The sequence below is a fragment of the Xiphophorus maculatus genome, chromosome 1 (genome assembly GCF_002775205.1).
Source record: "Xiphophorus maculatus strain JP 163 A chromosome 1, X_maculatus-5.0-male, whole genome shotgun sequence".
NCBI classification, from domain to species: domain Eukaryota; kingdom Metazoa; phylum Chordata; class Actinopteri; order Cyprinodontiformes; family Poeciliidae; genus Xiphophorus; species Xiphophorus maculatus.
The window spans coordinates 7,196,889-7,214,081 of record NC_036443.1 but is presented as its reverse complement, the minus strand read 5'-3'; positions in this window follow the sequence as shown (position 1 = coordinate 7,214,081).

Here is a 17,193-nt window from a genome sequence, read left to right as displayed (position 1 = left end):
ATCTCGGCAACCGTCCCACAGTCAAGTTGGAGGAACACAGCCGCCCAGGAAACATCGTTACCAGACAGTGTTAGAGCAACGGTTGTACAATCCAGCACTGTCGGGTAAGATGGATCCTGGGAAGCACTTCTGTCACTGCGCAAGCATCAGGTCTGATCCCGGAGGCTCAACGGGAGTAAGTTCCTGCGGGGAAAGCAGTTTTTCTGGTCGCCGTCAGCAGATGAGTATCATCATCATTACCAGGCAGTATTAGAGAAAGGAATGATATCCAATGCTGCCTCGTAAGATGGAGATAGTCACCCAAAAACGTCCACTATCTAAACTTATAGCAGAATCATCAATACTTGGTTGGAGAATATGAATTAATGTTTTCAATTAATGTTTTTAATGGTTAACAAAGTCTAACTAGAAACCCCCGACTAAAGTTTCACTAAAGAATTTTCAGCTTCCAACCACAAAGTAACAGTGGAAAACCCTCATCGCCCCGACAGCCGATAAATTAATGTCATGTACTTGCCAGTGGTGTTTTTCTACGTTTATATTTAAGGCATTAAAATGCTTTGCAATCATCATGTTTGTTATTTAGTTTAATTTAACTAAACAGCAACCTTACTGGATAGCAACCCAAACTTTGGAAAACAAAATAATGAGTGGTATTCTCTCACATCTAATATGTAAAACTTTGGGTGAAATGTAAGTTCACTGAGCGGACTAATTTATCCGGCTATACTTTGAAACAGGAAAAATCTTCATCTTACATATCTGGTCTCCATAAAGACAAAGTCTGGCCATTTAGCCAAAGAGAAGGGTGTCCACAGATGTCCAGTGTCTAAAGAAAGAAGACTACACCACAAAAAAAAAGGAGGAAAAACTCTATCAGTAATGGTGGCGACACAGAGTTGAGCAATCAAGGCAAACTAATAGTTTTACATTTGTGGTGAAGGTAATGCTCAAAGTGAGCCAGAAGCAGCGTTGCAGTTGGAAAAGGAGACGCGTGTATGCGGGGAACACCCTGCCGATGAGTAAGTGGCAAAGCTGTGATGTGGCGGGGGTTTACCGCTTAAACCTGCTGTCACAGACGACTGGGCCACAGAGGCTGTTAATGATTGCCGAAACCTGTTCTGACTAGTCTACACCTATGGCACGACAAAGTTTGGGAGGGCTTCTTCTCACACAATGCATGGCTGTAAGTCATTTATAAATGGCCACCAAGTTTAAGACGCCCCTCCCCCCCTGGAAGCTGGTTGGGTTACATATCTTACTGTATCCGAAGCTCTTTGAGATTAAGCTTTGCGTTTCGCATTGGTGATTTTGTCACGTCTGTCTCGACATATGCTGAAAGAGAAGGATAACTGTCTCTTTTTTTTTTTCCCTTTATTCCACCCTGTTTTTTCCGTTGAGTTCTGCCGGTCCGTTGTCTTTGTGTTTGCCGTGTGATGAAAGGCCGATGGAATGCCGTCTGGCTCGACCTGAGCCAACGGCGCGAACACAGAAGGTCACAGAAAACAGCCCTCATTTACTGAATAACACGGATATTTCACAGGTACGACGCGTGAAGTCCTCACACCCTGTGCTGGCATTTTTAGAGTTTGTTCAAATTCTTTGCATTTTAGCCTCAAGTTCCCTTTTTTTTTCCTATGGCAAACATGCAAATAGACGTATCCCTACTTCCTTGTTCAAGTCGTCAAATAATTACAGTTTTCAATCAGGAAAAAAAGGTTTGCAATCATCCTGTAATGCAATGCAAATGTTTCTCAGGAAGGCAGGGTGAAGGAGACAGAAAAGAGGTTTAAGGGAGGGGAAAATTTCAGGAAAAAAGAAGGTGGAGAAGGAAAACAGAGAATGCACCTGTAACCTTACCGTCGTGAAAGGTACCCCACGGAAAGAATGCAACAAAACCAAAGTGAAGAAAACAAGTTTAGAGGGAGGCAGCTGAAAAGGAGATCTTGAGTTTCCAGCCGGCTGCTTGAGAGCGCTCCGTCTTCCCTCCAGCCAGGCAGGCCCCATGAAATGAGAAAGTCAAGCAGACCTGCTCTCCCAGACTCTTAGTTAGTTAATCATCAGCATTATAAACCAGTGCTGCAGGCCGCTCTGAGGAAGAAAAGAGGAAGAGATATGAAGAAGAGGGTGAGCCCAGAAAATTTCAAGCAGGTAGAAACAAAGCAGTGGGACTGATCTGTACCTGAACAGAGTAGAAGCTTGTTTTGCATCTAACCGACTCAAACATCCTATCAGTTTGTCCTCCATTTGTCCAGATACTTCCTCTCCCGCTTGTGGCTATATTCTACAGAGTTTTTTTTTTTTCCCAATTGTTGATCACGGCGCTCCTAGCAGTGGGAGTCTCAACAGCTACCCACGCTTCTTTGCCTGTTGGTAGTGAGGCGTGATCAGGTAACTCTGCCCTCTCTGCTGGAATGTGACTCTGCTGCAAAGTGAACAACCCGATAGGTAAACCGGCCTGGACCTTAATCAATAGTTGCTGTCTTTGTGGGAAAACAATGGCAGAGAGAAACCCAAAACCTTATTTAACTCCCGGCCTTATCTCATCGCAAACTAATTGGCCCTTCAGAGCCGGGCCAACACAGCTACTGTGATATTTAGGCCAAAGAACTAGTTATCATACAGCTGCCACTTATTGTGCTGGTTTCTACATATATATTCATTGACGGAGTTGGTTTTACATATTATTTGGTTGCTCCACCCCCATTCCCTCTCTTAGACTTACCGTCTTTGCTACCTCTGTATTTTAACTGATTTGAATATTTCAAATGAAAGACAAAAATGTTCCACTGATTTGACTTTTTGAACTTCTTCTCACAGTTTTTACTCAGTAAAGTTTCACTTTTTAAATGTTTTCTATTTTACTACTAAACTTATTCGTTCCTACTATTAGGGAAAAATTTATAGCTTTGACTAAAAGCTGTGAAAAGTTAAATATTTAAGGCTTTTTCAATTTCAGGCAATTCAATCTGCTGTGAACATCATATTATAGCCTGTTGTCATCCCCCTTGAGGCACCAAATGTAACATAAAATCCTTTTTTAAAATCTTATTTTATTTTTATTTAAACTCTACATCCAAACTTTAATTGCCACTCTGAGGATAAATAAAGTTTTTTGAATTTAATTGAATTTGATTAAGAGCTAAAATGTATTTAGTATTTTTGAATAATAATGCCTAATCACTATTCTTCCCTAATAAAGAAGGTGAACTTGATTTCAAGGTGTCGCATTCGCGTTTTAAAAATGGCCCTGGCACATAATGCTAAGTCATACACCTCTGTGTCAGCGTTACTGTTGCTTTAAATTCTCCTCCTCAAGTGATAAGAGATAAACTTTCACTTGAATTCAAACTGTGGCTCAAGCTTTGACAAACACTTTCAACTTAAGGCCGCCTCTCCCAAAGCTTAAATGACAACGAGTCGAAATTCTGCCCTGCACTTCCTGCTCCGCTGCCGTACACCAGCAGAGTTGGCGGCACTCATGTGACCAGCAGCTATTTGGGTGTACAAAGAGAAATGAACAAATGTTTCCTCCTCAGCCAATCACAACCCTCCACCTTGCTCCGTAGTCTTCCCCGTACAGTACTCGGTCGACATTTTCCCTCCATTTTCCCCCCTTCTCTTCCCCAGACATCCCGCGGCTAGTCCGCCTCGTAGCGCCGTCGACAGCAGCCCAGACAGCAAGATAATATGCACCTTCCAAACTCTGGAAACTCTCTGCCGTGTTTAGCCTCTGCCCTGCCTGAACTTGCCGCAGTACCTCAGAGGCAGGAAAAGTGGATGAGCAGACATTTTACATCCGGCTCGCATCCACTTCCCAGCAGAAAGTGAATGAAGCTTGTAAGCTCCATCTTGAAAAGCCAAAAAAAAAAAAAAAAGAAGCAAGCAGCGACTTGTTAGAGAAGGATATAAAACTAAAAACAAGGTTTTAAAGTTTAATGGGTTATGGAAAAATGTTCATAAGTGAGTTTTACTGACGATGTTTGTTAAAAGTAACTGGCTACTGCTTCCAGATAATTAGTTTGTAAAGCAGATTCTTACCGGGATGCTGCGGATGTCTCGTCGTAAGCAGAATTTTAGCTCTTTAGAAGAAGGAGTCAGCGTCTGTCTTCATATCCTTTGACAAGTCTGGCAGTTTGCCTTTACCTGCCCCAACTGGTCTATCCAGTTTAGGAATGAGCGTTAGCCCCTATTGTTTCCTCTTCTTTCTCTCTGCTTAAATGGAGTTGGAATTTGATACATTATTATTTTCGCTTCTCATCGAAACTCGCTAAACCCTGCGATCCCACCCAAGAACACCAATCTTATTTGTTTGCCACACATTTTGCAGTTTTAGCAGTTCTCTTAAAAGTTTTTAACTGCCGCGTCGCTGAGCAACAACTCATGACGACTACTAACTTCAAGACGGAGAAAGAAGACACAGAAGGGATTTTTTTTTTTGTTACCCTATCTTTCCCAGGTGCGGTCACCGAGCCAGAAACCCAAGACAAGAGGCATCATTGTACAAGGGCTCTTGCCGCCCCCGTTGGCTAGTCTTCCTCGTTCCTGTTCCCGCTGAAGGACGGTCGACCTCTCGGGCGGCGATCTGGGCGGAAAGAGAAAAAGCTGTCCCTCTCAGGTAGGTTGCAGCCGAAGAGACGGAGGATGAGCCAAGCCCCGGAACAAACCCAACCAGTTTGAAGCGCGTCACTTATCTTCCTGTCGCCGAAGCGAGGCTTGTTTTTTTCCATGAGCTCTCCTTGGCGGTGTGAAGCGGTTAAGCTCCTCAAGAAGACAGAGGCTGAATTTGTAAAGGGCTTGGTTTACATGTAGACTGACCCACCCCTCCACCCTCTTTTCCCCACAGGTGTAATTTTCAGGTCACAGCCAATCTCCTTAGCCTCTGGCGCTCACAGGTGCGTCCTCCATAGGTCTTCAGCCAATGGTAGAAAAGACTAACCCCCCCAACACCACCAACACCAAACCCCTCCTGCCCTCAGACTCCCACCACACTGGTTGCCTCACCTCCACCCTCCTCATAAGCCCCTAGGTACCTTGTTGTGTGTTTTTTATGATGTCAGCTCAAGCTTCTGTGGGAACGACCTCCTCTGTTCGTATTACAACTAAGACAACAACTGCACCTCCATCAACATGAACTGCTGAACACAGCCATGATGTCTAAGCAAAGAATATAAATTGAGAGGCCCGACACAATGCAAGGGTCAAGCATCAACCCTTTAGCTTACTTTTCAGCTCATGAGCCCTCTACCTCAAATACCTGCCCTTTGCTCTCATGACTTCCCTCTCCCTCTTCTTGAGTACATACTCCTTCGTTTTGTCCTGGAACAATAACCCGGATGAGTTACAGCAAGCACGACAGCCGAACAAAGTGCAGGTGAGTAAAACCTGAGAAAGACACACCAGCAACTTTAGGTCAGTTTGGGGAGTCAGAAGCAGAGTAGGTGGGAGGCAGAGATAAAGAGCCTGCTGGGGATTTTGACCCATGAGGGCCCAACAGGGGGCTTACTCCACAGCCTGCCCTGAGTTTTACTGGATGCGGGCTGGGCAAGGCGTTAACTTTCGGTCCTGAGGTTTAATTATTGGGATTAGACCCTCAACAATGAGAACAATGCCAGAATCGTATCTCGTTTCTGGTGGGGTGTGGCACAGGTTGCTGCTGAACCGCACTGGTAAAGATGGAAGTAGAGGGCTTTTATCAATTTGAAAGACATAAAAGAAGTGGACTTCATTTTGTTTGATGGTTTTGCTTTTCTAAAGAAAAACTGATCTATCAATGACATTTTTCACATAGTTATACCTTAGTTCTTTACTATGATTGGCAGCTTTGTCTGAAATCCTTCACTCAAACTTATCCTAACTAGAAATGGGTTGTTGAGTGATATCAAGATAAGTTTGTCAGTAAAAAAGAAAAGCAAAAACATTACATCATCATCATCTACAGTTATTTTAATGAGATGCCAGTCAATGCACCACAGTGATGTACTTGTTTGATTCAGCACTGCCCCTCCCCCACCTGTTGATACTCATTTCCTGTCAGTTGGCTGATTATTCTTTTTCTGTTCCAGTTTTATATATATAGCAAAACCATGGGATTTCTAATGATGTTTGAAAAAAAAATGCAAATAATTAGAACCAGGATATCCTAGAGTCTTAGCATGAACAGGAACCTCTGGGTTGATTGCAATAAGGTTTAAGCTTCGTCATTTATAACAAACTACTAACTCTTTTTCTGACCCTTTCAGAGGGAACAGGTAGTGAGTTTCTCTGCCCTGAAAGGTCGGCTTTGTTTGGACTTTGAATTTGCATACCAAATGAGTTTTGGAGTGAAGCACAGAGGCCTGACCTGAACTCATTTGGCTAGCGATGGGTATCTGGGCAGCTAGTCACGCAAGACAGGACGTAAGGACATCCATCAGTGAGGCTGAGCAACAGCTCCAGGATCCACAACCAGACAAAGACACACAGAGAGACACATATGTTTGCCTGCTTACACATCCTCACACACCAAAGTGCAAATATACATCCGGATCCGAGGCCTTTTTTTTTTTTCTCGTACATTCAGTGGGCTGTTCAGCTTTCATTGGCTGTATGTGATCTTTGGAGATCAAAACTGAAAAATGTTTGCCTCTTTAATTCAATATTTAAATCAAATGCCCTACATGTTATGCATGCATATGTCCGTCTATAAAATATTCATAATGATAAGTGTTCTACACAAAACTTTAATTGAGTCCGTTTTAGTTTTACTAGTAATGCAAGCTGGGAAGTAAACTGTAACCAGCATCTTGTTGATCAAGTAACAGGTCCCACCAAAATGACATAGCCTCTTTTGGAAGCTTATTTATGGCTCTAAACTATGGACATTTTAACACCCCGTTGAGTTGGTGTTGAACCATTGCATTTGTCACATTTTCAGCTGGTGCGATTTGCTTTCACACTGCCCGGGGTCAAACGAACCAAACCTTTTGAAATGCCTCTTCCTTCCCTCGCCTGTGGTGGCGCTGCACCAATAACCACTGAAGGAAACAACACAAAAGCATCTGAAGAAGACATGAGCGCAACTTGCTCCTTTGCAAAAACGTACATAAAACTGGAATAGCATCAGATTTTAGCGATTGTAGGATTTCTCTTTTGTCTTTGTAAAAGACCACAAGACATTTCTTCCGCTAGCATTGGAATTGGTTGTATTTACCCAGAATGCCCTTTTCTATAGTCCGTTTCATGCTTTTGGAATGCTCTCCAGTCCGCTTGCATCCACATCAGCATTCAAACCACAACAGCAACCTAGGTTTTTAGGCAAACCAGAGTTTGCTTTTGTTGTCCATATCAGAGTTCGATTATGCATTCACACCTCCCCAAATGAATCAGACTTTTTAGAAAAGAGGCCTGACCTGAACTGACAACCTGGCAAATGAACTATGAAAGATTAAAGTGGACTAAACAGCACTGGTAGCACCCTACATGATCTTAGTCACATACCAAAAATGAACAAGGAGATTCAGACACGCAGGCTGAAGAAAAGACTTCTTTTTCTGTGGGTAACATCTACGTGTCCACATTCCAGTCTCTCTACAGCTGCTTTGATACGAGAACAAATACTGTTTTGGGCTTTGAACAGTTTGCACACAGCAAAGAACAAGATACAAAAAAAGACTGGAAGAGAGTCAATGAGATATTCAACTAATAAGCATCATGCAAATATTCATGTCTATTGTAAGACATGTAATTAAACACAATGAAGTATGACGACTGAAGACAACTGCTGATAATAAATTTGGCAGCTTTGTTCTTCATAATAACTAGTAGCATAAAATACACCATAAAAAATACTACAACAATGAGGCAATTGCTTGCTGCAGCTTTACATTGTTACTTATGTAACTTCCTGTATCAACCAGTGTTAAGGAAGATTAAAAAGGCCAAACATTTATGTCTCATGTCTTCTAATGTACAAAGTAAAAAAAAAAAGTCTCAAAACAACATTCGACAGGTGAGATTGCTGTGATATGGAGATACTTAAATAAAATGTTCTATCTCTTCTCCTTTTCTTATTGCTATAGTTTACACTGGCTGAACCTCAATTTTGTGTCTTAAATAAAATTGTAGTGTCCATCCAGTGTGATCACCGTTCTGGTCTGTATGTCTTCTACAAGATGTTTTATTGAAACTAGCTAGTTGCAAGCTAGTAGCTAGTTGCAAGCTAGTAGCTAGTTGCAAGCTAGTAGCTAGTTGCAAGCTAGTAGCTAGTTGCAAGCTAGTAGCTAGTTGCAAGCTAAACTGATAGTCATGGTAAAAAAAAATGCAAAGACACACCCTGCTGACATTTTGACTTTTACAGACAGCCTCTGATGAACTTCCATTCATCCATTGTCTACACCCGCTGAACCATGCAGGGTCCTGGGGGGGGAATGATGCCTATCTCCAGTGGTCATTGGGCATGAGTCAGAGTTACAACACCCTTGAGAGATTGTCAGTCCATCACAAGACCTCTCAAGAACTTGCTTGGAATTTAAAAAAATGTAAAATATGTCTAGTAGAAGTAATTTTCTTATTGAAAAAAAAGGATATAAGGTCAGATTTCTAAACTCCAGTAATTTCTCACGTCTAAAACGGTTTGTGCTTGGATCATGGGAAAATGGTGCATTAAGAAAAATTACGAGAAAAGCGGTTTTGGCTCAATTTTAGTATGTCCTGTTCCGTATGGATGCAGTCTATCGTTTTCTATTGTCTTTTTACTACCCTGAACTCGCTATGTTGAACTCCAAAACGTAATACTCCAGTTTTCCAAATAATTTTCTGTAAATACTTTGCATGTTGAAGCATTTGACTAAACGTTTGTGATTAACCACTGAAATAATATTTAATGTTTGAAATCTGGGCTTTCTTTACCGACACAAAAGAAAGCACTCTCTAAAGCTGGGAGAGTGTACAAAGGGCTCTTTTTTCATGTGAATATCAAACAGGTGCTAGTAAAGTGTTTTGACCCAGCATTAATAGAACAGCATTACCTCCCACCCTCAGCACACAATGCATAATGATGCATAATAGAACAGGTGTTGCAAGCTCAAAAGTCAGGAAAAGTCTCCATTTTAGATTAGGTTGTAGTCTGATCACATACTTGTAAAATGCAAAAGATTTTCATAACTATTTCACATTCTTGCTGGTGTCATCATACAATTACCAACTGTAATTTGTGTTTTAAACCTAAACTATTTTCTTTTTTGATCCCTGAATTGGTTTGTGTACTCAAAGTGCCTACAGTCACAGAAATCTGAGTGCTTTAAATAGTTTGCTGCAGCAAAGTAAAGACTAATAGATAGAAATACGTACAATCTGTATTATAAATTATTCTTTGGATATTTTCAAGTCACTTGACCAATCAGAATCCACTGTTTCTTTTAAAACTCATCATGTATCCCACCTGAGGGCTTTGTGGAGCTGCTGTTATTGTGCTCAGCCACCTGAATGTGGTAATAGATTCACAGCAGTGACTTCTAACTACACAACATGCAATTTGCAACCAGAAAGACAGAAAGAAAATTATGTGTGCTCCAATATTTAAATGGATATTATTGGCCTACACTCAAAGCTTTATATTAATTGTGAAGCACGGTGGTGGCTGCTGCATGTTATGGGGATTAGACAAAGACAGTGATGAGTGTTCAGAGACGATTTTCATAAAAATCTGACGAAGATTGAACTTTTTTTTTGCGAAGAACGGGCTTATATTTCAAATCAAACATATTTATGGTATTAATTTCTCAGATTTTTGTTTAAAAAATTGAAAGCCATTTAACTTTTTCCTTCCGCTTCCACTTTCTGCTGACCTATAGCACAAATTCCCAATGAAGTTTTCACATTGTTTCAGCTTCTAATGAGACAAAATATGAAAAAGTATGACAAGTATTGCAAGGGTATCAAGGTACTTCTACAAGGAACTGTGTGTTGCTGCGTTTCCATGGCAAATGTGTGAACATCTTTGTCAATTTTCTACTAATGTAAAAAAAAACACAATTTCCCAATTGCTGTGTTTCCATTAAATAAGAAATTAAATAAAAATGACCATGAATAAGCTTGTCCACAAAATAAGGTATTTGAAATTTCATGGTAGCAACGGATGTAAATAGTTACAGGAGATTATATTCATATTTCTGTGCTAGCTCTCTCCATCAACTAGCCACCACTGACTGTATCTTAATCAAGGACTTAGGAGCAACAAACCCCTTATACATTCTTCTACAACTTCCTTTTGTCTTCTTCAGCGTTTTCACCAGTAGTAACATCGGGCCATTGATCACTTGATTTGCCTGATGTAGGGGAAAAAATGGTTTCCATTGCAGTTTTGCGAAATACATCTATTTTGATACGGCTGAAAAACCACCTCATCCTAGAGCCAAAACTTTTTATCGAAACTTTGAAGGATGGTTTTCTCCTCCCGCTCTCTCGTCCCTGCGATGCAGGAAGACCCACAGCGTGTGTTGCTTAATTAGGGAGTGGGGAAAGTCTCAGCCGCTATTAGAACTGGAGCGGGTCCATTCTGCAGAGCCAACACACTACTGTGGTTGTTGGTTTTTATGTTCAGCACAGAGAAAAGCACAACTTTTTCTGGTATTTTAAGGGAATTTGTAAGGAAACTGCGCAAGTCAGGGCTTCTATTCTCAATAGAAGCCCTGACTTCCTTTGTGCCAATATAAACGATACATTATTACGTAATCTGAACACATCTCAATCCGATCAAGGAACATTGCACAAGAAAACACAACATGACTAATTCCTGTTGCGTATTGTAATTGCAGCTCGAGTCATTCAGTTTAAAGGATTAGGTGAGGCGTTGCAGAGATGTGGGCTTCTATATGAAATGAATCAGACCGCAATCACAAGAAAATAAAGCTCAGAGAAGTTAAAATACTTGATACATTTATTTTTACAGTGACGGGTGGCAATAAACATAATGCTACATTCTTCTCTCTCAAGACTCAGAATGATGCCATCTTCTGAACGCATCCAACAGCATAGCATCTGTTCAAGCTGATTTCCACGGAACCCTGCAATCAGCTGGGTCCAGGTGCGATGTGCAAAGACGAGAACACACAAAAGAAATGTGGTTAAATGTTTAAAGAAAGAACTACAGAGTAGAAAATTGTTTACCAGAAGATCTATGAGTAAGAAAATGCCTCTGTTCTAATACCAGCTTGAGCTGTTACTTTACTCTGAACTATGTTGAAAACTGGAACATATCTGTAAACCCTGTTTCATTAGATAAATACAGGCCGTGGTAGAACATGTCATTAGATATTCAGTGCTTTTAGGTTAAGAACTGTAAGTCATAGCAAAGTCCAGCAAGTCTTTGCAGCTGACGCCTTATTAATAAAGTGATTCGTTTGATGCATGTAGGCAGCCCACACGGATCTTAAACAGGATAATGCACTAGGTGCTTTATACTGCACATAGTATAATGTGCAGTATATATTATTTATTATTCATCTGAGATGAATAATTAAAAACAATCTTTCCAACAGTTTCTAAACCAAAAAAAAGTATGCGATCATAAAAGGAGCAGATCATATCAGCTGTTTTTGCCGTTATTTATTTTCTGTCTTGTAAATTAGGGGCCTTATCGCTCAATGTGCAGCATGTATGTTCGCGGCTTTCATGTTGTTTTATCCACCTGTCTGCGGCCCTGCCCTTCTGCTCAGGTGACTGCGGGATAATTACAGAGATTTACATTGTCTTCAAGGAAATTGGAGGAGTTAGCCCAGGTGTGATGTTTATAGGCCCCTCATTACTCTGATCAGCACTCAACCGCTGATTTTTTGACAAGTCTCCAGCCAATTAGTGGTCTGTCTTCCGCAGCAGCAGACATCCACCGCCGCCTCAAAGTAAGAAATTAGCAGCTGAATATTCCTTTCTCTTTGTGTCTACAGGTTTTACTGCAACATCTGTTTGCCTAAAATCCGCGTTGACACCTCTTGTGTACAAGAGAAGAGAGCTGAATATATTTTTTTGACAAAGCCAGAGAACTACCGAGGGAGCGGCATGCACGCCAGCGGTCTAGCAGCCACAGCCGTGCTCCGACTTGCAGACTGCCACCACCAGTGGGTAATTGGCCCCGCAGGATCCAGGGTGGGATGGTGCGTGCAGATGGAAGAGTCGTATCCCATAATCTCCGAGGAGGGCATGTTGCTATAGGGAAATGGAGTGAGGCACACCAATTATTACCAGCGTCTTCTTCCACAACACACCTGTTTTCCTTGCCTGCTGCTTAACCGGCCAGCTGAGAGTCATGACCAAAACCCGAATGAATGGCCCTCTGTTAGGGCACTTTTAGAGAATCCATTGGATGCAGGTTTATAATTTATTCTTTCAGCATTTTCAGTATTTACGCTGCGTGTTAAAAGTCACAGCTTTTTGTCCTTACTGTCTGACATAAATCGGGTTAGGTTAACCTGATACATTATTGTTTGTATAACATTTAACGTAGTTTTTTGTTTTTACTTCACCAGTAACACCTGCATAGATGTGTACCAGTATGAACGTGTGTATGTACATGCATATATAGTCACACTTATTGTTTTTCAGTATTTTTTCTGCACTCTGGTAGCTGAGCAACGACATTTCGTTGCCAAATTCCCTGCTGCGTCTTTGTGCAATGACAACAGTGGAAGTAGGTCTCTAAACTTGAACCATTCAGGTCAGCTTGGTTTGCCAAAATTATTTATAAAATGACAGAACAATGTAAGAGATAAAATGTTAAAGAATTGTTGTTTGACTTCAGATCTAAAACGTTTGCATAAACCTTTATAATATTTGGTAGAATTTTGATTTGGATCAAATATTCTTGGTATTTTTACAGAAAGCTTCTTATACTGGTTACCTGGAACTTTGGGCGACTCCTGGCCAAGTCAGGTGTGTACTCTGCTTTGCTCACTCACATCTTTGAAGATGCGTACAAACAGAAAATGCTCAATAAGATTTACACTCCAATGCATCACTGTTTGATAATTGGGATCTGTTGGAATGTAAGTGTGATTCAAATCAAATGGCTTACTTGTAAAGTGCCTTAAGATGATGTGTGTTGTGAATCGGTGCCATGTAAATAAACATATTTGAACTGAACAGAATAAAATTGGACCAACAACAGCAAAAGTCAAATTCATGAAAGAAATGTATTATTAACAATGCAGAAATCTTACATACCCTGCTATTTTCCTATAAAACAGCAAAAATACAGAAGTCCGTACATGTGTAAATATGTTTCACAAATCAGACTAATTCAACTACAAACAGTAGCCATTCATCCATCCATCCATTATCATACACGCTTATCCCTGCTAGGGTCACCAGGGTTGCTCCAGCGATCAACAGGCAAGAGACGGGGTGCAGCATGGACAGGTCGCCGGTCCATCGCAGACAAACAATAGCAGAACCCTAAGTCATATTATTCCGTCTGAGTGATTTTCTTTCTGTAGAGTTTCTTTGTGTTGTATAAATTATTATTCTAAACTACATCTGTTTTATGTAATCAACCCAATTTACCCCTTTTGTTTAAAGTTTTAATAAAACGTTTGAAATAACCAATGAGCACAGAAAGCACACCTGACTCTGCAGGTTTGTTGCTGATTCTGTTCAGATGGATGCTCCCAACGTACAAACATCACCCAGCTACAGCCGGATGCTGCTGTTTCTTTTTCGCTTTTCAACCATGTTGTCACTTTTTTGCCTACGAGCGTTTACATTTGGTTCCCCGTCTCTCTGAGGCTCCGTGCAGCAGGCTGCAGCCTTCATGACATGTCTGTGTTTGCATGTGTTTGTGCTGCTTGGTGTGCCCATCAAAACAAAGTAGCAGCCCATGCATGGCGGGATTCAGCCATTCCTGATGGGAGTTGACAGAGAGGTGGCTCTCTGGACAACACGTCACTACTGTACAGCAAATTAAAGAGCCCTGACCAGGTGAAACTGAGCGCTGAAGCTGTAAAGATATGCTGGAAAATGAATGAATTAAACATAAGTAATGAATAGGAAATCTTACTTTAAAATAATGTATGTTTTCAAAATACTTTTGAGATTTGAGTGTAGGGTTGTAGTGCTTTTGTTGGAGATCTGGTTAGTTTTTCTGCTCACAGTTTAGCATGTTATGAATTATTCCTTCATTTCTTCATATTTCGTCTCCAATCCACCAGACTTTCATAAGTTTTCCAACTGAAGTCACACTTATGCTGCAAAAACAAAAGACTTCAGACTCGACTTTGATTTGTATCCTGAAAGATTTTAGACTCGACTTGTACTCGTGGTTGGAGACTTGAGTTTTGGTAACAGTTTATATCCAATGTAGTGAAGCCAGTGAGTTAGATAGAAACTGCAGCTGCAGTTTATGTTGCGTTGAAAGGATGAGCTTGATTATTATCCAGTGACATTGATGAATTATTGGATCACAATGACTCATAGTAATCTATTTATGTTGGCTGTAACTTCATTGTATTGACCACGTGGATTTCTCTTCAACTCAATGATGTATTAAGTGACTTTTGATCATTTCAGAACAAAATGAATCTGACAATCTATCACTGTTAAGCTATTTTTAAGATAAGGACACTTCTGGCTGAAAATATTAAAATAAAAGCACCTCCTGTTTCGTTCAACTAGAAGTTTAAGACCATTACTTACTACACTGTCTTGTTCATAACGTTTACTTATACTAAATATTTAAACCTATAGAAAAGAAGCCTGAAATGAAAATGTGAACATATTTTTTTTAATTTTTTTAAATCTCAAGCTCAGAATGAGCAGAAGAAAACCTTCTAAACCACATTAAGTGCAATATATAGTGAAGCCATAAACAAGGGTTCTAACATCTTTCCTTTAGGTTTTGCTTTGAAGCGGTGAACGTAATCACTAATCAATTGTCATAATATAAAATGGCTTTTATGAATGCTGAATAAATAGATTAAATAGAATTATTAAAAATAGATTAAGGCATAATTGTTCCTAAAAATGTATAGATTTAAAGATAAATTTTACCTATTCTTGCAATGATTCTGGCCTACAGATTCCTGACCTGCAGTGATGCAGTTAGAGACGACCCAAATCTTTCATGAGAAAATGTTTATTTCAGTCACTGCTTGAATTTTGGACTTCGACTTATGGCAAAAGACTTGCCGTGTTCCCGAACTTCCCAATAATATTTAACCAGATTCTCTGAACGTTTTTCTCTGGTTTTGTATATTTTTATTTTTATATTTTTTTGGACTTTAACTTCTTTCTCACTATTTTTCAGTCACATATGTGGCCATTTTTAAAGGTGCAAAACAATTCTAATCCCAAGGGATGAACTAGTCACGTCTTGGCTTTGCTTTCATCAACCTGTCACAAACATACGTTGTTGGCTTTTTCCTATTTTGTTTGCAGCAAACTTGATCTGATCAACCAATGATGAATCTCTCTGCTATTTCAATAACATTTTTCTATTACTGAAAATTCTTTGAGAAATTGTCAATCTTTTATGAATATCTTTTTTATGCCTGACAGTTTTTTTTAACTGCTTCACTCACTATTAAGCCAGTACCACACTACATTTTGTCAGTGTCAGTTAAAAAAATGAGTAAAAAGTTTGCCAAACATTAAAGAATGTCTTAAAAGATCACGAGAAAGAGACCAGTCCTTCCGTTTGTTTGTATAAATGTAAGATGACCAAGCTGACCCATATTAAAGTGCTGTCTGTAAGCATTGTAAGAAACCTTCTTTTATTGCTGCCACTCATCTCACGTCGTTTGACCCCCATGAAGATTAAACATAATAAAGAATTTATTTCCTTCTAAGCCTTCTTGTCCTCCCTTTTAGTTTTTGAGTGCAATTGGTGAATATCGCTCTTCTCCTTAACTCCCTCTCTGCTCAGCTCAAATATATGTTTTGGCTTCGACGATGAGGATTACAGAGAGCGGCCCGTCTTCCCAGGCTATAAATCCCACTTAATTGAATCCCTTCTTCTGTTTACCAGCAGTGATTTAGCAGCAAAAGGCAGCAATGTAATGAAATGCTTCCATGACGGCTTTATGTGATGAAATCATGCGAAAACATGGAGCAAAATCTGCATTAGTAATACACTTGGATTTTAGTATTTTGTCAGAAAGACAAGTATTCATACTCCTGAATGTTTTTCACTTTTTTTTACATTACAGCCACAAACACAAATACTTTTAATCTGTATTTTATGTGCCAGACAGACACAAAGTAGTCTATAAATAAAGATCATTTTAAAACCCTTTGAACCTCGTGTCTTTGGTGCAGTAGATATTCTGCTCTATTCAACTGAAATACATAGACATTTTTCATATCTATTTATCTTTATATTATTTGTATTATAGAAGATGGAATGTAATCTAAAAGTTTTTCCTTCCCAAGGAAACACTCAGTCCTTAAATTTAAAGTCTTCTCAAAGCTTGAGGAAGAACAATTTCCAGTTTTCTGAAGCCAAATGGGTCAAATTTCCCAAAGACAAGCTTGGTACAAAAACAACACGTCAGCGTCTCTCCACAGTGAAACATGGTGGTGGCAGCATCATGACCTGGGTTTACTTTCTTGGATAAAATCCTGTTAGAGACTTTAAAATATCAGAGATTGAAGCAAGGGTTCACCTTCCAGCAGGGTGACAACTCTGTTCATAGAGCAAGGACTACAAAAGGTAGTTTTAATTAAATTATGTTTACAGTTCGGTCCAGTTAAAGTCCAGGGTTAAATGCAATTATGGAGACTTGGAAAATGATGGTCAAAGATGGTCTGAGTCCAGTTTGACTGAGCCTGAGCTAATTTTTTTTTCCAAAAGAAAAAGAAAAAAAGAGTAGACAAAAATAAAGAAATAAAAACTGTTAAGAGACCCTCCCCTAAAAGCTTAAATGCAGCAAAATGTCGTTTTGCAAACTGTTGACTCAGGACTGCTGAATGTGAATGTCTTACTTTTCTGTTTTCAATTTGATATGTTCAAAATCATTTATCTGTTCCTTCCACTTTATAATCATCTACTGCTTTGTGCTGCTCTGACTACAAAAATACATAGAAGTTTGTATTACAGTATGTGTGAGAAAGTCCAAGGGGTAGAAATACTGTTACAAGCTTTCTGCTCTGCCTGTTTTTATGTTATTTACATCCAATTTCTGCATTGCCAAGGTTTCCTCTTGTATCTGTTGAGACATCTGACAT